This window comes from Symphalangus syndactylus, chromosome 13 (genome assembly GCF_028878055.3).
Source record: "Symphalangus syndactylus isolate Jambi chromosome 13, NHGRI_mSymSyn1-v2.1_pri, whole genome shotgun sequence".
Classification (NCBI taxonomy): domain Eukaryota; kingdom Metazoa; phylum Chordata; class Mammalia; order Primates; family Hylobatidae; genus Symphalangus; species Symphalangus syndactylus.
Genome location: NC_072435.2, coordinates 76,208,595 through 76,230,729, shown reverse-complemented (window position 1 = coordinate 76,230,729; position 22,135 = coordinate 76,208,595). Strand labels below are relative to the sequence as shown.

The window sequence follows — 22,135 nt, the reverse complement described above, 5'->3', positions numbered from 1 at the left end:
ATTCTTATTGAGGGCCTAATATATTTCAGCCTCTGTTCTAAGTTTTGGGGCTGCAGCAGTGAATACAACAGACACAATCTCAACCCTCAGGAAGCTTCTATTCTAGTGAGGTGAGGATAAGGGGCAAACAAGCAAGATAATTGGAGAAGCATGGCCCAGTTAGAGGAAACAGCAAGTGTAAATGCCCTGAGGCAGTAATGTTCTAAAGTGTTGGAGGAACAGCAATGAGCTCAGTAGAGCTGGAGCAGAGGGAACAAGGCAAAGGACAGTAAGAAATGAAGTCAAACAGAGAGAGAGAGAGAGAGAAAGAGAAAGAGAGAAAGTAGGGGGTGCATGAGGCTCTCAGGGTCACTATTTTAAAGACTTTGGCTTTTACTCTAAAATACTAAGCCACAGGAGGGATTTTGTGGATTAGTGACATGATCCAACTTATGTTTGAATAAACTCACTCAGCTATATTGATCATAGAATGTAAAGAATAGACAGAGAGATTAGTAAGAAAGTTATTGAAAGAATTCAGGTCAGAGATGGTGGTGGTTGGGATCAGGCTAGTAGCAGAAAAGATAATGACAAGTGGTCAAATTCTGGTTACCTTTGGAAGCCTTAGTAAACAGGATTTTTCCCCCTCAACTTTTATTTTAGAATCAGGGAGAACATGTGCAGGTTTGTTAGAAAGATATATTACATGTTGCTGAGGCTTGGAATATTAATGAATCCATCATCCAGGCAGTGAGCATAGTACCCAATAGGCAGTCTCAATTCTTGCCCCTCTCTTGCCCTCCCTGCTCTTGTATTCCTCATTGTCTGTTGTTCCCATCTTTATGTCCATGTGTACTCAATGTTTAGCTCTCACTTATAAGTGAGAACATGTGGTATTTGGTTTTCTGTTTCTGCATTAGTTTGCTTAGGATAATAGCTTAATCAGCTGCATCCATCCAGTTGCCGCAAAGCACACGATTTTGTTTTTTTTTATGGCCGCATAGTATTCCATAGTGTTTATGCACTGTATTTTCTTTATCCAATCCACCATCGATGGTCACCTAGGTTGATTCCATGTGTCCGCTATTGTGAATAGTGCTGTGATGAACATAAGAGTTCATGTGTCTTTTTGGTAGGATGAATTATTTTCTCTTGGCTATATACCCAGTAATGGGATTTCCGTGTTGAATGGTAACTCAACTCTTAGTTCTTTGAGAAGTCCCCAAACTATCTCCAGAACGGCTAGACTATTTTACATTTCCACCAACAGTGTATAAATGTTCCCTTTTCTCTGTAGCCTTGCCTTGCCAATGTATGTTATTTTTTTGACTTTTTAACAAACACCATTCTCACTGGTGTGAGATGGTATCTCATTGTAATTTTGATTTGCATTTTCTGATGATTAGTGATGATGAGCATTTTTTCATGTTCATTAGTCACTTGTATGTCTTCTTTTGAGAAGTGTCTGTTCAAGTCCTTTACCCAGTTTTTAATGGGTTGTTGTTTTTTTTTTTTTTTTACTTTTTTTTTTTTGCTTGTTGATTTAAGTTCCTTGTAATTCTGGATATTAGACCTTTGCCGGATATATAGTTTGTGAATATTTTCTCCCATTCTGTAAGTTGTCTGTTTATTCCCTTGATGGTTTCTCTTGCTGTGTAGAAGCTCTTGAGTTTAATTAGGTTCCACTTGTCAATTTTTGTTTTTGTTGCAATAGGCTCAAGTGATCCTCCCACCTTAGCCTCCTGACTAGCTAGGACCACAAGCGCTCACCACCACACCCAGCTAATTTTAAAAATATTTATTTTTTGTAGAGTCAGATTCTCACTATGTTGCCTAGGCTGGTCTTAAGCTTCTAGGCTCAAGAGATCCTCTTACCTCAGCCTCCCAAAGTGCTGAGATTACAGGCATGAGCCACAATCCTGACCATTCGAAACTATTAATAGAGGTTGCCCATAGTCTCACAGTTCTGTGTGAAAACTTAATTCATTGCCAAGTGGTGGTACCTATTTATTTGATATGACTGTGGGCAGTTTTAGTACAATGGATGCTAAGCTTAACATCTGGGCAGCTACCAATATGAAGAAAGTCATGAAATATAACGTGAAACATGCAGGTTGCAGATTAATAAGCTTCCTTTGATGGGAGTGTTTGATTGAGAGTGTTTGAAAATTCTGAGTAAGGAAGTGAACTAATCTGAGTGGTGTATTTATTAACTAATGTGAAAATTGGTTGCGGGATTGAATGTATGGGGAAGATTCGTGCTTTATAAACATTACTTTGAGAGATTTTATTGGATGGTCCTTGAACAAAAGTTTCGTGGTAAAATAAATTAGAAAATAATGGGTTTCCCAAACACTGGGTTAAACAAACTTGAAGGTGTTTCTTTACTGTAGGCTACAATATACTTTGTGAATCTCCAAATGGTATGTAACATGCAGACAGTGAAACTCTGTTCACAGAACCCAATCATTCTTTGGAATAGTTTGAGGATATTGTACTGTATTATTATAGTAATCTGGATGATCTGACCTTAAGTTGAGGAGGAGTAATGGGAATGAAAGGAAGAAAGAGATCTTGCTGGCATGCTTTATTTACTAATATGAGGCGAAAATGAGGAAAAGGAAAAAAAGAGGAAACATGTTGGTCCATGAAGTTGATGAGTTTAGCTCAGCACTTAATGAGCTTTAAGATGTGGGGGAAACAACCAAGGATAAATTGGGACTCTGATATATGAAAAGTGTTCTAAGTTAGAGGCAAGTTTCAGAAGCATAGACACCAAATAATATATAATGATAGAGAATAATCTCAAAGTAGAGCATGAATTAGCAACATTACAGAAGTAATAGCTATAGATTTTTTTCAGAAAAAAATGCAGAATAGAACAAAAGACTACTTGAAGAAAAGCTGTGGCAACAAATAGTTGAAAGTAAGTATGTTTTATTTGACTAGCGTCATTGTCGGTGTTCAGACTGAGCCATAAAAAGAAAACCTAATAAACTCAGCATATTTATTCGCTATGGCAGTAAAGTGTGATGCTTCCTTCTGAAATCCTGGCATACTCGGGGTACTTGAGCAGTCGGTGATTTTTGACAAGCCAGGAATTCCTCACTGTTTTAGCTTTCTCTTTTCTCCGGCAGGTATTGCCTCATAATTCATTGTGAACACATCGAGATCACAATCCCAGGCTCCCGTTTCCTCGTCTCCACATTCTCAGACATCTAACTTTTTTCTACACCTTGTAAACCACCCTCCTAGAAGCAGCATTTGTTTCTTAGAACTGTGCTTGTCTGCACTTGCAGGCGTATCATGGAAAGTGTAGGAATTTATAGAATGGCTAAAAGGCTGAAAAGCGTCATCACCAGAAACAAAACCTTAAAAAAAAAAAAAAAAAAAAAAAAAATGGAAAACTGAGATTACATAAAAGGCAACACAATATGTCCTCTGTTGTATTATATCCTTTGCATAATCAGATCTATTTAATACCTGTTAATTTATGGTTAGAAAGAAATGCATGTAGCAAAATATGTAGATGCATTTTCAAGGTCAGAATATGGAGTCTGGAAGAGAAATAAGGAACAGACGGTAAGCTCATAGGAAAATTAAGTCAGCCAGCTTTCCCCAGATGGTCACCTTTATGCTGTTTTTTGTAGCTTGTGAATTAGGCACCTGTGTTTTCTTCAACTCACTCTCTGCCATGTGAATTCTTGCATTTGACATTTTAATTGCAAATAAAAACAATAAATCCTGAACATTTTTAATAAGAAACATGAGTGTTTTGTTCTTATTTTAATTTGAATGAAATTAATGTTTTAGAATTTCTAAACTGCTTATGCAGGTATGGAGGTGAGCTCACATACAGGATTTCTTTTTGCATTTTTCTGGAGACTGGCGTGGGTAACCTTTAAGATCTTTTCCATTTTAACATATGTATAACATATATTTTCTATAGAGTATTTTTCTTTTCTTTCTTTTTTTTTTTTTTTTGTTTTTGAGACAAGTCTCAGTCTGTCACCCAGGCTGGAGTGCAGTGACACGATCTCGGGTCACTGCAACCTCTGCCTCTGGGATTCAAGGGATTCTCCTGCCTCAGCCTCCTGAGTAGCTGGGATTAAAGGTGTGAGCCATCACACCTAGCTAATTTTTGTATTTTTTGTAGAGACGGAGTTTCACCATGTTGGCCAGGCTGGTCTCAAACTCCCTACCTCAGGTGATCCGCCTGCCTCAGCCTCCTAAAAGTGTTGGGATTACAGGCGTGAGCCACCATGCCCGGCCTAGAGTGTATTTTTAAAAGGAGATCTATGATTAATGATAAGAATAGCCACACTGATTTTATATCTAATTCAGTTACAAATATTTCTTGAATGTAATCATTACATTAGGTATTATATATCCCCCCCAACCCCCATACATGAGAAGAACATAATGCCTTTTATATAACTAATGATTTTCAGGTAAACAATGTGTTTTTCTCAGTCACTGCTTTCAAACTTCTTTGGCATTTGAATTTGCATTCCATTATGGAAATGTCAGATAAAGATAGCAAGGCTGCCCTGAATCAGTGCTTGATAAACCAGCATAATAATTTCCTGTTTCATTTGCATTGTATATATGCATTAGTAAGTGTTGACACTGAGATGCACATAGAAGAGAAGGAATTCCTGAGACTTATTAAATTTTTTCTTATCTGTTAATAAATATAACAGAAAAATAAATATGTTTAAAGCATTAATAAAATGTGATGAAGTACTTGCACCTGAGTTAATGTATTCAACGTTATGTATTATTAAAGATAAGATAAAAATACTCAGTAAATTATGACAGGAATAGTTCATGTTAATACCACTTGAAAAATAGTGCCTTCCAAATAAACTTGTTTATGTATGAGTAATTTGTCTTGCATTAAAAAAATGCGAATTAAGTACTGGGATCTTACTTATCTTGTTCAAAAGATAAAACAAAGCTAAGCTTATTTAATCTTCTCTCAAATGGAATAAAACCAAGCTGTTTACTATAAATTCAAAACCTTGTTGAACAAGCCATTTCAAGTTTATTGCATTTGCTTGTTTATTTTGAGTCAATTAAATCCTAATGACTCCCCAACTAGAAAAGGTACAAGAATAATTTTCAGGAAATCTAGTGGTCTAAGATTAAATTTGTTTTCATTTGGCAAGGAAATACTATGTTATTTGATCAAATATTAAGGTGCTATATCTCTTTCCGTATAATTAAATGTCTTGTTTATAAATTTTAAAATTAATCCCTTATGCTTAGAGTCTACAACCCAACCTCCAAGCTTGCATTTCCAAGCCAGACCCAGTGGCATGTACCTATATTCCCAGCTGCCAGGAGCCTGAAGTGGGAGGATCTCTTTAGCCTAGGAGCTCATGTCCAGCCTAGGCAACATAGTGAGACCTCATCTTCTCTCCACCAAAAAGAAAAAAAAAAAAAAAAAAAATAGACAAACTTCCATCTTCTAGAACCTCCTTAAAATCACATTTGAAGTTTTCCTGACACATTTTCATGTATGTAAAGACTGAATTTTGATTATAGAGTCAGTGAACATATGTACTGAATAGCACTGAGCAAGGCAAACTTTCCCCAAAATATTTCCTCCATCTTCTGGACAGGTGTTTTAACTCAACAAAGGAATAAATAGAATCTGTTTTTAAAAATTAATTTGTACTTAAAAATATTTTCACAGAGAATAATTCCTGCTTTGATGGTTTCACTGGTGAATTCTGCCAAGCATATAACAAAGAAATACTATCAGTTCAACACAAACTTTTCCAGAAAATACTAGAAAGGGATCACTTTTCGCATTTTAGTTGTACAAAATTACCCTAACAAATACCCAAACCAGACAAACATAATATGGGAAAATAAATCTAAGGTAAATATTTCTCACGGATATAAATGTACAAGTGGCTAACACAGTCTTAACATCTCAAATCCAGCAGAAGATACACAAAAAGGATACACATACAAAAGATAATGTATTCTGATCAAGTGGAGTTTATTCCTAGAAGGTAAGTATGGTTTAACATATTTTAAAATCAATCCAAATAATTTACCATAACAAAAATCATATCGTCATCTCAATAGGTGTAGAAAAAGCATTTGAATAATTCCATTATCTATTCATGATTTTAAAATACTTAGCAAAGTAAAAATAAAAGAAAGCTCTCTCAATAAAGTGTTTCTGCAAGAAACCTATAGTAGATGTCATACTTAATGGTAAAAGGCTGAATTCTTTACTCTTCAGATTGAGAACAACGCAAAGATGTTTGCCCTCATCACTTCTACTTAGCATTTTATGAGGTGTCCTACTCTGTACAATAAGGTAAACAAAAGAAATACATAATATACATTTGAATGGAAGGAGTAAACTGTCTTTATTCACCAACAATATGATTGTCTATGGAGAAAATCCTGTGGGATCTGCCAAAAAAGCTACTAAAATTAATAGGTGACTTTAGTAATGGAAGAAAATATAACGTTATCTTAAAATTATCAGTTGTATTTCTGTCTAATAGCAATAAACAATTGGAAACTAAATTTAAAAGGTAATATTTACAATACCATCAAAACAGGAAAGTACTGAGTCAGATTTAACACAATATGTGCAAAAATTGTTTACTAAAAGTACAAAACATTGTTGAGAGAAATTAAAGACTTGAACAAATGAAATAATATACCATTGTTCAAGGGATTGGAAAACTGAATATTGTAGAGATGTCAATTTTTCCCAAATCATTATTAAAAGTAATGGCAAAAACTGCAATTACTTTCACAGTAACCTAATACACAGATGTAAGACAATCTCAATTAAAATGCCAACAGGTTTTTTTTTGTTTTTGTTTTGTTTTTTGGTAAAAATTGTCATTAGATGTAAAATTTACAAAAATGCAGAGGACATAGAATAACAATTGAAAAGCAAGAACAAAGTTGGAAGGTGTTATGGTAAAAATATTTGTGTTCACTCAAAATTCGTATGTTGAAATAATAACTTCCAAGTCCGTACTATTAGGAGGTGGGGCCTTTGGGGATGCGATTAAGTTATGAGGGTGGGGCCCTCATGAATGGGATTAATGCCTTTATTAAAAAGGTCCCAAGTAGCTTCATTGCCCCTTCTGCCACGCGAGGACACAGCAAACGATGCCATCTGTGAGAAAGTGGACGCTTGCCAGACACTGAATCTCCCAGCACCTTAATCTTTGACATCCCAGCCTCCAGAACTGGGAGAAATAATTTTATGACTTACAAATTACCCAGTCTATGGTATTTTTAATAGCAGCCTCAATGGACTAAGACAGAGAAGGTTCACACTACTACTTTATTTCAAAACTTACTATTGAGATGCAGTAATTAAGATATAGTGTGATTTTTGGTATAAGTATTGATATGTAGGATCAATGAAATAGAATACAGTCCAGAAACAGGCCCACAAATATGTGCTCAATTGATATTGAACAACTGTACCAGGGGAACTCACTGGGGAAAAGCTAGTTTTCTTCAGTAATGGTACTGTAAAAATTGGGTACCAAATGCAAAAAATTGAAACTCAATCCTTTACACTATAATCAAAAATTAACTCAAAATGGGCCAAAAATGTAAATGTAAGACCTAAACCAATATTATTTTAAAGTAGAGAGTATAAGAGAAAATCTTTGAGGCCTTGAATTAGTCCAAAACTGCCTAGGTTAAATATAAAAAGCATGTATCATAATAGAAAAGGATGATAAATTAAAAAGTATTAGTCTTTAAAAGATAACATTAAGAAAATTAAAAGACAAGGAGAAGATGAGGAGAAAATATTTGCAAAACATGTCTGATGAAGGATTTGTATTCAAAATATATAACTCCTAAAACTCAACAATAAAAGAAAGTAACCTTTGTTTTTATAAAAATGAATGAAAGATTTGTATAGATACTTCACTAAAGAAGATATACAGGTGGCTAATAAGCATATAAAAAGATAGTCAACATCATTAGTATTTAGAGAAAAAAGCAAATTGAACTACACTGAGATAATTCTATTAGAATGTTGTTTTTAAAAATATCACCTTTTGCGTATGAGCTTTAAAAAGGTAAACTTTATTCTCTATCATTATTGTCTCAAGTACAGAAAAGTATAGAAATGGCTCTTCATGCATCAGTAAGCTCTCTTATTAGTCTCAATATCTTAAGTCATCTCTCTCCAGTAATTATATTTTACTTGATAATAAATCCTCATATATGTGTATAGATATTTAACTCTGATAAGACATACTTCCCATATAATTATATATATTAAAATGTAGCATTTATTTAGGTCATTTTAATGACTCTTTCCCCTGGGTCAAATTTTATTACAACTCTTATTACTTATACATATGAATTTCATAACCATTTAACATCGATATAGTAGATATGTGAGTATTGATTTAGAAAACGTTGGAATCATTCTTACGGTTGCTACACGTTTGTGTATATAGCAATATATTTTTAAGACTAAATCTAAGTCTATATTTCTTAAATCTTAACTAAACAAATCTGTATTTAAGACTAACTGGAAAAAGCAAGTCTGGAAATTTTTAATTAAATATTGAGTAGTACAGTGGGAAAAGATCTGACCTGGGATTCAGAGTATCTTTGTACTGGTTTTAACTTCATCACTGATATCTCAGGCTAAGTACTTAGAAATGCTCAGTTTTTAGATCATGGGCAATAACTTTATCTTACTTGGTTTTGGTTTGCTTATCTATAAATTTATGAGTACTGATTTGATTATCATTGGAGTAGCTTCAATTTGAATTGTCTATTCTATACAGATTGATTAATTTCAGGCACATAGAAGAATTTAAATTTGGCTGTATGTCTAGAACACTTTTAAATAATTCTTTTTCTTTTACCTTCTTATATTTATTACTAGTTTACCTTGAAACAGGGATCCTCTTTATTTCTTCCTACTCTTTAAGCATTCTTCATTTTCCACTCTCCTCTAAAAAGCCAGGTTGGTGTAATACTATATTGAATCCATTCTCCCTAGAACTCATATTGCCCTCTATCAATTTTTTTCCATAGCCTTTTTTGTGTTCTATTAATTTAATAGCACTCTTGATAAATGAACAATCCTTTTAGGCAGAGCATTTATTCTTTAGAGCCAGAAAAGATAAACTAGTCCAGATACTCATTTTATAGATAAAGATGCTGAAGCTGAGACAAATTAAACAAATTTCAAAAATTTCAGTTACAATTTTAGGACTAGAAACAAGGACTGTTGACTTCCAAGTCCATTGTTCTTTCCTTAATGTTATAATGCATTTTCCAAGTAAGTGGATGACAATGAAAGGAAGATTTGAATCAAGATAGTAGCTTAAGCACATACGTTCTTATTGCCTCCCATTCCAAACATCATAGCTGTCAAAAAGATATAAAGCAAATAATAAATGTTAAAAGGCACTGGAGATAAAAAGGGTGTTACTGCACACAAAACATTTTGAAGAATTTCTGAAAGATAGCACACAATAAAATCAGACTGATGAGTGAAAATAATGGCAATAATCACCCACAGTAAAATTTATTAAGCATTTACTGTGTGCCAGGCACAATGCTAACTATTTTCATGTATTCTCTTATTTAATCCTCAACACACACACACACACACACACACACACACACACACACAGAGCATGCACTCTGAGGTATGATCTATTATGATCATTGTTTCACTGAAAATAAAACTTAGGTTGGTTGAATTGTCTGAAAAGACACAATTTGCAAATATTGAATTGAGATTGGAGCCAGGAAGTCTGAGCTTTGAGACGCCCTCCTAATTATCTGTCCTGAAAACTTAGCTTCCCCACCTTTCTAGTTCCTAGCTCCTTTCTTTTTGGTTTTGCTTTTTTTTTTTTTTTTTTTTTCTGATTTTCATTTTAGTTTTAAGGGATGCATACGCAGGTTTGTTACATGGCTACATTGCGTGTCGTTGGGGTTTTGTTTACAGATAATTTTGTCACCCAGGTAATTAGCATAGTACCCCATAGATAGTTTTTCAATCTCACCTCCTCCCACGCTGCACCCTCAGGAAGGCCCTGGTGTCTAATGTTCCCTTCTTTGCGTCCGGCTCCTTTCTAATCACTGTGTCAGGATGCCACAGTGATTAGACAGGAGCCGGACACAAAGGGTGGTTCTTAGAAAAAGGAACCCCAAAGCATGAACCTGAGAAAGCAAGTGCAAGGCAAACCCCCCAACCCCCGACAAAGGCAAGAAAAACCATAAACTCAAAGACAACAGGTGAAATAGAGTCCTGGATCAAACATTTATTAACTGAATTGGAATCACTAGGTGAATCCACTCTATCTTCGCTCACTTCTCCACGCTGAGAAACAGCAGCACTTGTTGCTAGTTAACACCCCAGCTTTTTCTCTGAAGTACCACATGCAAATAGTAAAGTGAGAGCTGAGATAGGAAAAGAGGCATAGCAATATCCTCAGACACTTTTCAAAGGCCTGGAGTGACTGTACTGTCACACCCAGTGACAAACCATCTCTTCATTTTTCCTTGCAGAACACTCCATTCTTTAGCCACCTGCACACCTAGTTCTAGAAACAGGCTCTTATTATTAAAAACTGTATCTACTGACAAGAGAGTGAAAATACCAATTTTATTATGGAGGTATACAATTTAATCTAAATCTTTAAGTACAAATATTAAATAAAAACAAAAAAATTCTAGCTCTTTGAGGACTTCCATCTTTATGAAAGAACTTATCTAAAATAAATTATCCCCAAGAATATAAAATTAATGGAATGATTTGATTATATGCTTTAGAAAATAAATACCAGAGACAACCAAGAAAATAATAAGCTGCTATGAAAAAGAGACAATCATAAAAAGAAAGTTTGAAAATAAAGAAATAGAAAATGAAATACTAGGAAAAAGTTAACACAAAAATACAGCAATATAATATTAAAATATCAGTCAAAATAGAATTCAAGCTAAAATTAAATGTGAAAGAGTGATATTTAACTTAGAGAAATGTTACCAAGATGCCATTAGCATCCTAAACCTAGAGCCAACTATGTACCTAGCCCCATAGCTTTGAAATACATGTGTATGAGGCAAAAACTGTTAGTGGGAAAAATTAGCAATTCAACCAGTTTCTCAAAGATGGCCAGCTCAAGGAGATAAAATAAGGCTATTTGAGACTTCAATAAATCATTTAACAAGCTTTAGCATATATAATATATAGTTTGTGTCTGTATTATCTATTATTTTTAAACATCTGTGGATGATTTACCATATGTAACTCCAAAAATGCTATTAAAATCCAAAATGAGAAATAACACGGGTAATTTTCTCTGACCAATATATAACAAAATTAAAATATAAATGCAAAAGTATAATCTTCTTAAAACCATATCCTTTGGGAGGCTGAGATGGGAGAATTGCTTGAACGCGGGAGGCAGAGGTTGCACTGAGCTGAGATCATGCCACTGCACTCCAGCCTGGGTGACAGAGCCACACTCCGTCTCAAAAAAAAAAAAAAAAAAATTCTTGGAAATTTTAAAATTATAGATAACACTTACTTTAAAGAAGATATCAAAATTAAATGGTAGAAGGAAATGATCTCTATATGAAAAGAAGCAAGATGTCACTAGATTGGAATTATGAAGAAATGTAGGATCAATAAAAGACACACACACACACACACACTCAGCTAGTCAAACTGTAAGGAAAAAATACAGATAAAAGCAAGTAATAATAAGTAAATGATCATGGAGCAAAATGTTTCAAAACACTAATTGCTGAATCTTTGAAAAAAAAATGTGAATAAAAATTTCCACACCTGAGCTCATGTACACAAGCTTTGTTTCATGCACAAAACTATTAAAAATATTGCATAAAATTACCTTCAGCTACATGTATAGGTATATATGAAGCAGAAAAAAATTCATGATTAAAATTGGGTTCCACCCCCAAGACATCTCATTACGTATATATAAATATTCCAAAATCAAAAATATCCAAAATCTGAAACACTTCTAGTCACAAGAATTTTGGATTAGGGATATTCAACCTGTATTCAATTGTGTATGTATACCACATTTTCATGTATTACTCAGCCTTGAAAAATAAGGAAATCCTGTCACCTGCAACAACATGATGGATCTGAAAGGCATGATGTTAAGGGAAATAAGCTACAAAGGAAAACAAATACTGCATGATCTCATTTGTGTGTATAATAAAATTCATCTCACAGTAACAGGGACTATCATGGTAGTTACTAGAAGGTGGGGGCTAGGGAGATTTTGGTCAAAGGATACAAAATTTCAGATAGGAAAAATAAGTTCAAGAAATTTATCATTAAACATGATGACTTTAATTAGTAACATTGTATAGTGTTCTTGAAAATCACTAGGAGAGTAGATTTTAAGTGTTCTCACCACGAAAACATGACTAGCATGTGAGGTGATGCATATGTGGATCAGCACAGTTTGGCCATTCCATAGTATGTGCATGTTTCATAACATCACGTTGTATATAATGTGTATGCAATTTTTTTGTTGACTAAAAATAAATAAATTTTACAACTATATACTCTTATTTAAGCTAAAATTATTTAGTTATATTATTTTGAGTTATTTTCATAAGTTTTCATTTTAATTTTAGAAAAAAGCGTAGTGATGGTCTTGCCCACATAGAAAAAAGTTTAAAAGATTCTTATAAACATAGAAAAATATCTAAAGTCTAGGACTAGGATTTATACTTACTCTATAAAATCCCAAAATGCTCAAAATCACTAATCATCAGATAAATACATATTAAAGCCACAGTATCATACATCAGTCAGAATGGCTACTATTAAAAAGTCAATAAATATAACAGATGTTGATGAGGCTGCAGAGAAAACAGAAGGTTTATACATTGTTCATGGGACTGTAACTTACTACAGCTTCTATGGAAAACAGTATAGAGATTCCTCAAACAACCAAAAATAGAACTCTACTACTATTTGATCCAGCAATCCCACTACTGGTTATCTACAAAAAGGAAAAAAAAAAAAAATCTTTATAACAAAAGGATACCTGCAATTGTATGTTTATCACACAATAGCAAAGATCAACCTAAGTGTCCATCAGTGAATAATTGGGTAAAGATAATGGGGCATATATACACCATGCAATACTATTCAGTCATAAAAAATAATGAAATCATGTCTTTTGCAGCAACATGAATGGAACTGGAGGCCATTAAGTGAAACAACTAAGAAACAAAGTCAATACCACATTTTCTCGCTTATAAGTGGGAGTTAAAATAATGTGTACCCATGGACATAGAGTGTGGAATAATAGACATTGGAGACTTGAAAGGATAGGAGAGTGGGTGATGAAAAATTACTTAATGGGTACAACACACTTTAATCAGACAATAATAGCTACACTAAAACCCCAGGCATCACCACTATTCAATATATCCATGTAATAAAATTGTACTTGTGCCCCTTACATTTAATTTTTTATCTCTCAGTTGTTAATTTATTTTATTATTATAAAATAAAGTACTTCACTTGGTTTTTAATGTTTTAATGTTTTGCTAATGTTTAAATATTAAAGCAGTATGTTTCTTTGATGGCTAGTCTGTTTGTCATAAATAGCTTTTATTATTTTGAGGTATGTTTCTTCAATGTCTGTTGACTAGACATTGAAGAAACATACCTCAAAATAATAAAAGCTATTTATGACAAACCCACAAACAACATCATACTGAATGGGCAAGAGGTCAAACCATTCTTGAGAACTGGAACAAGATAACAACACCCACTCTCACTGCTCCTACTCAACGTAGTACTGGAAGTCCTAGCCAGAGCAACAGGTAAAAGAAAGAAATAAAAGGGATCCAAATAGCAAAAGAAGAAGTCAAACTATATATCTTCAGTGACAATATGATTCCATACCTAGAAAATCCTAAAGACTCTGCCAAAAGTCTCCTAGAGCTCATAAATGACTTAAGTAAAGTTTCAGGATACAAAGTCAATGTACAAAAACCAGTAGCCTTTCTATACACCAACAATGTCCAGACTGAGAGTGAAATCAAAAACACAATCCCACTTACTACAGCCACAAAGAAAATGAAATACCTAGGAATACAGCTAACCAAGGAAGCAAAAGATCTCAACAAGGAGAACTACAAACCACTACTGAAAGAAATCAGAGATGACACTAATAAATGGAAAAACATCCCGTACCTGTAGATTGGAAGAATCAATATCATAAAAATAGCCATAGTTTCCAAAGCAATTTACACATTCATTTCTATTCATCTCAAACTACTAATGGCATTCTTCACAGAATTAGAAAAAAAACTATTCTAAACTTCAAATGGAACCAAAAAAGAGTCCAAACAGACAAAGCAATCCTAAGCAAAAAGAACAAAGCTGGAGGCATCACACTACCTGACTTTGAACTATACCATAAAGCCACATTAAACAAAACATTTTGGTACTGGTACAAAAAAAAAAAAAGACACATAGACCGATGGAACAGAATAGAAAACTCTGAAATAAAGCCACACACTTACAATCGTCTGATCTTCAAAAAGGCTGGCAAAAACAAGCAATGGGGGAAAGACACTCTCTTCAATAAATGGTCCTGGGTATAACTGGGTAGTCATGCAGAAGATTGAAGCTGGACCCCTGCCTTTCACTACATACAAAAATTAACTATAAATAATATTTTATACTGCCCTGTAGTGATAATGTTCTCAACAAAATAGATGTACTATTCACCATAACAACTTCTGCAAACATCAAGCTTTACTTTGCCCTCTAATTACCCCTTAAAGATGTAGATAGCACCACTGTAACCTCATCATACAACTCTCAAAGTAATGAAGAAAACGGATGACATTATGATATAGTAGTGATAAGGTAAAAGAGGAAACATTATTAAGGAGCTTTACAGCAGAATTATATATCAAAGTGTCAGTTTAGATAAAAATATTCATCCATTTGCTAGTATAGGATGTATTTGAGGACAGGAAAAGTTAAATTTGTAGTTTCTTTATAACAAACTCTCCAAAAACACCCAGACAAATCGATGGGGTGTCTCTTCAGCAATTTCCTGATAAGTTTTCTCTTCCAATTCCCTGAACGCTATAAAAGGGAACTGGGATTTACTGATAATAATTACAGGGAAAAATCTCTCAATTTTTACAAAGCGCACAGATGGAACACTACCAATATAAAAGGTAGTTTGTTTTTTATGTACTAAGGGAAATATTACAACTGGTATATATTTGTGGCTTGCATTTTAACATGCCAGCAATAATTATTTAACTCTTATTGAGAGATCATTAGACTGATAAGAAATTAGGGAAGAAAAGGTAAAATACATAGACTTCGAATTAAATTAAATTTGAAGCTCTGTGAAAGGTGTTCTATTTTTTCACCTAGCTGCATCTAAAATCGATTGAGGTCATAGATGGAATGTAAATAAGGAATAGTGTGGATGGACAGGATGGGAAGCCAGCAGTGCAATGTTGAGTTATATCATATTGCTAATCTGTTACATAGTGGTTTTATTTTATTCCTACAGCTGTACTTCTAGTGTACTTAATTAGGTAGTGCCTACATGCCCATCATATTCATTTTCTAAAAAAATTTGTCTGCATGTAAACTTTTGTAATTTGGATAACGTACTTTAAAATATCTTCCCCAGAGAGCTTAAAAAATGACTTCCCTAATAATTTTCATAAGTGCTAATAAAATGAACTCCAATCTATTTTCAAGTCATACCCTTCGGTTCTTTTCTGCTTCACTTAGACAATTATATTTAATCATTATAGAAAGATAGGCCGGGCGCGGTGGCTCACGCTTGTAATCCCAGCACTTTGGGAGGCCGAGGCGGGCGGATCACGAGGTCAGGAGATCGAGACCACGGTGAAAACCCCGTCTCTACTAAAAATACAAAAAAATTAGCTGGGCGTAGTGGCGGGGGCCTGTAGTCCCAGCTACTCGGAGAGGCTGAGGCAGGAGAATGGCGTGAACCCGGGAGGCGGAGCTTGCAGTGAGCCGAGATTGCGCCACTGCACTCCAGCCTGGGCGACAGAGCGAGACTCCGTCTCAAAAAAAAAAAAAAAAAAAAAAAGAAAGATAGAGTCCAGTTCCTTAAATCCTCATCTTCTTAGAATTCATATTTGTAAGAATTCTAAATGTTGTTAAATAGAGTTTGACATAGTATCATTGTTAACTAGTGAATACAAATACTTACATAAATAGAATATGAAATTTTGATTTAATACAATCAATTCTATTCAACAAACAATCTTGCCAGACGTAACACATACTCTAAAATCAACTACCTAATCTGCCATAAAAGAATCCTCAGCAAATTAAAAAACCAACATCATATCAACCACACTCTCAGACTACAGAACAATAAAAACAGAAATCAGTACTATGAAAATTGTTCAAAACCATACAATTACATGGAAATTAACCTGCTCCTGAATGACTTTTGGATAAACAATGAAATTAAGGCAGAAATCAAGAAATTCTTTGAAGCTGATGAGAACAAAGATATAACATACCAGAATCTCTATGACACAGCTAAAGCAGTGTTAAGAGGGAATTTTATAGGGCTAAATGCCCACATCAAAATGTTAGAAAGATCTCAAATTAACAGCCTAACATCACACCTAGAGTAACTAGAGAAACCAGAGCAAACCAACCCCAAAGCTAGCAGAAGACAAAAAATAACCAAAATCAGAGCTGAAATGAAGTAAATTCAGGCATGAAAAAACAGACAAAAGATCAACAAATTTGGGAGCTTGTTTTTTGAAAGAATAAGATAGAAAGCGTGCTACCTAGACCAATAAAGAAAAAAAGAGAGAAGATCCAAATAAACACAATTAGAAATGACAAAGTGGATGTTACCACCATCTCCATAGGAATACAAAAACCCCTCAGAGAGTACTATGAACACCTCTATGCACACAAACTAGAAAACCTAGAGGAGGGAGGCCGAGGCGGGCAGATCACGAGGTCAGGAGATGGAGATCATCCTGGCTAACATGGTGAAACCCCATCTCTACTAAAAATACAAAAAATTAGCCAGGCATGGTGGCGGGCACCTGTAGTCCCAGCTACTCGGGAGGCTGAGGCAGGAGGATGGCATGAACCTGGGGGCGGAGCATGCAATGAGTGGAGATTGCGCCACTGCATTCCAGCCTGGGCAACAGAGCAAGACTCAATCTCAAAAAAAAAAAAAAAAAAAAAAAAGAAAACCTAGAGGAAATGATAAATTCCTGGAAATATACAACCTCCCAAGATTGAGCCAGGAAGAAATTGAATCCCAGAACAGACCAATAGGAAGATCTGAAATTGAATCAGTAATACACAGCATACCAACAAGAAAAAGCCCAAGATCAGATGGATTCATGACCAAATTTTCCCAGATATATAAATAAGAACTTGTACCATTCCTACTGAAACTATTCCAAAAAAATTGAAAAGGAGGGACTCCTCCCTAACTCATTATATGAGGCCAGCATCATTCTGATACCAAAACCTGGCAGAAACACAACAACAAAAAAGAAAACTTCAAGGCAATACCCTTGATGCACATAAATGCAAAAATCCTCAACAAAATGTAAACAAACTAACTCCAGCATCACATCAAAAAGCTAATCCATCACGATCAAAAAAGCTTTATCCTTGGGATGCAAGGTTGGTTCAAATGTACACAAATCAATAAATGTGATTCACCACATAAACAGAACTAAAAACCCATATGATCATCTCAATAGATGTAGACAAGGCTTTTGATAAAATTAAACATCACATCATGTTAAAAACCTCCAACAAACTGGGCATTGAGGAAACATACTTCAAAATAATAAGAGCCATCTATGAAAAACCCACAGCCAACATCATACTGAATGGGCAAAAGCTGGAAGCATTCCTCTTGAAAATGGGAAAAAGACAAGGATGCCTTATCACCACTCCTACTCAACATAGTACTGGATTAGCCAGAGCAATGAGGAAAGAGAAAGAAAGAAAAGGCATCCAAATTAGGAAGAGAGGAAGTCAAACTATCCCTGTTTACAGACTATATAGTTCTATACCTAGAAAACCCCATAGACGGTGTGCAAAAGCTCTTTGATCTGATAAACAACTTCAGCAAAATTTCAGGATACAAAATCAATGCACAAAAATCAGTGGCATTTCCATACACCAACAACATTCAAGCTGAGAGCCACATCAAGAATGTAATCTCATTCACAACTGCCACAAAAAGAATAAAATACCTAGGAATACAGCTAACTAGGGAGGCAAAAAGATCTTTACAATCAGAATTACAAAACACTTCTCAAAGAAATCAGAGATGACACAACAAATGGAAAAACATTCTCCACTCATGGATAGGAAGAATCAATATTATTAAAATGGACATACTGCCCAAAGCCATTTACAGATTCAATTATATTCCTATCAAACTACAATTCTTCACAGAATTAGAAAAAAAAAAAAACTATTTTAAAATTCACATGGAACCACAAAAGAGCCCAAATAGCCAAGGCAATACTAAGCAAAACAAAACAAAACAAAAAGCCACAGAGCTGGAGGCATCACAGTTCCTAACTTCGAACTATACTATAAGGCTATAGAAACCAAAACAGCATGATAGTGGTACGAAAACAGACACAGAGACCAACAGAACAGAATAGAGAGCCCAGAAATAATGTTGCACGCCAACAACCATCTGATCTTCAACAAAGTTGACAAAAACAAGCAATGGAGAAAGGGCTTTGTATTCAATAAATGGTGCTGTTATAACTGGCTAGCCATATACAGAAGATTGCAACTGAACCCCTTCCTTACTACCACATACAAAAGTCAACTCAAGATAGACTAAATACTTAGATATAAAACCTAAAATTTTAGAAACCCTGAAAGATAATCTAGGAAATAACATTCTAGACATAGGTTCAGCAAAGACTTCATAATAAAGATATCAAAAGCAATTGCAACAAAACCAAAACCTAACAAATGGGACCTAATTAACTTAAAAAACTTCAGCACAGCAAAAGAAACTATCAACACAGTAAAGAACTTACAGAATCAGAGAAAATATTTGCAATATTTTGATTTTGCAAATAATAAATCAATATTTAATATTTTATTTAACGCAATCAATTATATTCAAGAAAAGTCTTACTCTGTTGCCCAGGCTGGAATGTAGTGGCACGATCTTCACTCACTGCAACCTCCGCCTCCCAGGTTCAGGTGATTCTTCCTCGTCAGTCTCCCGAGTAGCTGGGATTACAAGCGCCCACCACCACGCCAGCTAATTTTTCTATTTTTAGTAGAGATGGGGTTTTGTCATGTTAGCCAGGCTGGTCTCAAACTCCTGGGCTCAAGTGATCCACCCACCTCAGCCTCTCAAAGTGCTGGGATTACAGAATTATGCATCCTGCCCCAACAAACAATTTTTAGGTGTCTGCAATTGTCAGGATTCTACGCTGGACACCAAAATTGATAGGAAACAGGTGTTCTAGTATTTAGCCTAACAAGGGCAGGCAATAGATTGTTCAACTTCCTTCAGATGTGTAAAAAGAGATTACATTTTTGGAAATAAGAAAAAATAAAATAAGCTAATTTCACTGGGATTAGGAACAAGGCTATAGTTGTCTGTAAGGGTATAAAAACATATGTACAAGATTAAATACAAAAGTGAGGTAAAAATACAGAAAAAGGGAAAGACATCAAATATAATGAGAAAAAAATGAAAGCTGAAACAGAGAGGAAGGTAAAACTTTTGATTTCATGATGTCTCGGGTAGTGGTAGGCAAATCAAACTTCAGTTTTAGCTGTTTCGGAAAGAAAATAAGAAGGATTTAAAATAAAGGAAAGAAGAAAAAGAAAAAAATGCTAAATATAGTTCCTAGGAAAACTGGGAACGCATTACTGACTTTAACCACATAACAGCAATTGTTTAACAAGGACGGCTGTATCTTAAGCTTTGTATACCTAAAGATTTGTTTATTGGGTAGGTAATCAATTTCAAATGAAATAAGTACCTCCAGAGAATCTCTTAAGAACTATAGCTTTTCGTTTTGTATCATATATTGTTCCCTTCGTTGCAGTAGGTCTGACAAACACTTTGAGCAGCCAATGCCAGGATTTTGTCATTATATAAATTCATGACTCTAGTATTGTCAGATTTTTTTGTGATACACTTCAGTGTTGTCCCAAATCCCATGATCATTTAGTTTTTGATAACAAATATAAAGTTGGGTATTTTCAATAGCATACTGAGTAAATTTTTAAAATTTGAACACATTTAACTTGAACCAGTTCTTCTTTGGGTTTGCCAGTTAGTCTGCATTTGAGGAACACGGCAAGTTGTTGGCAGATTAAAGCAGAGATGAGGGTCAGATGAGTAGGACACATCGATTGTCATGTCTCATTAGTAACTTCTAAATTGACAGTTTCCTTTCATATCACAGTGATAGAAGTACAAAGCATTATTTACCATTTATTTTATGTTGTTGGTACACATGTGCTGTTGTTGTATTAGATTTTTAAAATGAACGTTATTTGGTAAAATTTTTAGGCACCTCGAAAAACTAGTAATAAGTCAGTAGCTAGTGTTATTTATTTACCAGAACATCACTGTTACTATCGCTTGTCGCCTTGATTACAGTGTTCCACTGACACTGGTTTTGTCTGACCTTCCACATGTAGGCTTACTCCCTCACTTTAGCATCTCTGCCCTTTCTGTCCTCCTGTCTGGATGCTCCTCCTTTGGATCTTTACATGGCTGACGTTTCCAGTCTCAGTCCATAGGTCATTTCCCAGACCTTTCCCAGATTGGCTTCCATGACGATCTTAATCAAAAGACCACTGTAGGTTACTCCAGTGTCTCTATAGCATCAATATTATCCCGGAAACCTAGAAAAGCACCTTTAAAGTCACCTGCTCCCCTGGCAGCTAGCTTGTATTTGGTTGAAAGCCACAGATAACCAAACAGTGAAGCATATATTTTTTCTCACAGACAAGCATCATGGGGTTGGACAGTTCAGGGCTAGTTCAACAGCTCAGTGAGGACATTAGGCCTGTGTCCTTTCCTTCTTCCTGCTCCACCATCCTTAGCACATGGCAGTTATCTTCGTGATAACAAAATGGGAGTTTTACCTCCAAGGCACTTCAAGGCATTATATCTGTCAAAAGAAAGTGGAAAGAGGAAGGGTGCAAAGATGAAAATGTTGAAGGCTTATGCCAGCAGTTTGTCCATTTCGAAGGCCTTCCTGGAAGCCATACCCAGTGACTTTACACTTAAAACAACTTGGCAAAATTGCAGTAGAGTCTGGAAAAAGAAGTGCATTCTCTTTTCAGTTTCTGTAGTAGAAGATGGCAAGCGATTAGAGGGTTGTGGATGGCTTTGGGATAGATAATTCATATTGTTAGCTTGAGTGCTCAACACATTTTGTGGAATTAGTGAACAGTAACTTTAAATGACCCAGCTGCATCATTATCCACGTTCCAGCTTTGGATGCATCATAAGTCAAATTCCACAGTCTAAATGTCAATCAAGTTCATGAAAACTCATCATTAGAGAATGAAAAGATAATTGAACTCCTTTAGATCACTGTAAGCTCATCCCTTTTAAATTCTAATATTTTTAAGTTCTAATATTTTGTTCTTGTTTTGTTTTGTTTATAATGTTCCAGCTATTTTGAAGGAAGTCTTTTGACAATGTGGCACTTTACTATCAGGCAATTGATGATGACGTGATCATCTTTCAATGATCCACTGTCATCACTATAAACACATTGGTAATACTATAATGTAATATGAGGCTTTCGGCAGTGTTATAACTGTTTACCCAAGCTCACAATGGTCCACGTTGCTGTATCTAAAAAATAAATTTGCCATATCTTTATGATTTTATTTTGAATCCCTTTTCTGTGGCAGGGTAGAGGAATAAACAAGAGCACAGGCACTGGAGTCAAACACAGCTGGTTTTGGATTCTGGCCTCTCCATTTGTTAGCTGCATAGCTTTGGGCCAGATGATTCATCTTTCTGAGCCTTAGTTGTTTTTATTTTTCTTTAACTGTGCAGTATAAATAATAGTAATCTCTTGATATAATAGTAAGGATTTTACATGG

General features: G+C 34.8%; 2 protein-coding genes across 8 annotated transcripts in view; one reads left to right on the top strand and one right to left on the bottom strand.

The window, feature by feature from the left end:
* The window catches only part of ACSS3 (acyl-CoA synthetase short chain family member 3), a 515,807-nt gene that overhangs the window by 378,553 nt on the left and 115,119 nt on the right, over window positions 1–22,135 (bottom strand). For 2 of the 7 annotated variants that reach the window (XM_063615116.1, XM_063615118.1), the window contains exon 4: window positions 19,182–19,319. The exons of 2 other annotated variants lie outside the window; for them this stretch is intronic. The gene's annotated coding sequence lies outside the window, so the exon portion shown is untranslated. Of the gene's footprint in view, window positions 1–3,939; window positions 21,187–22,135 lie in introns of those variants that run through there. 3 more of the 7 variants (XR_010115125.1, XM_063615115.1, XR_008650045.2) reach the window with 3 other exon arrangements.
* Window positions 1–22,135, top strand: part of LIN7A (lin-7 homolog A, crumbs cell polarity complex component) — a 149,200-nt gene that overhangs the window by 21,211 nt on the left and 105,854 nt on the right. The gene's annotated exons all lie outside the window — the stretch shown is intronic.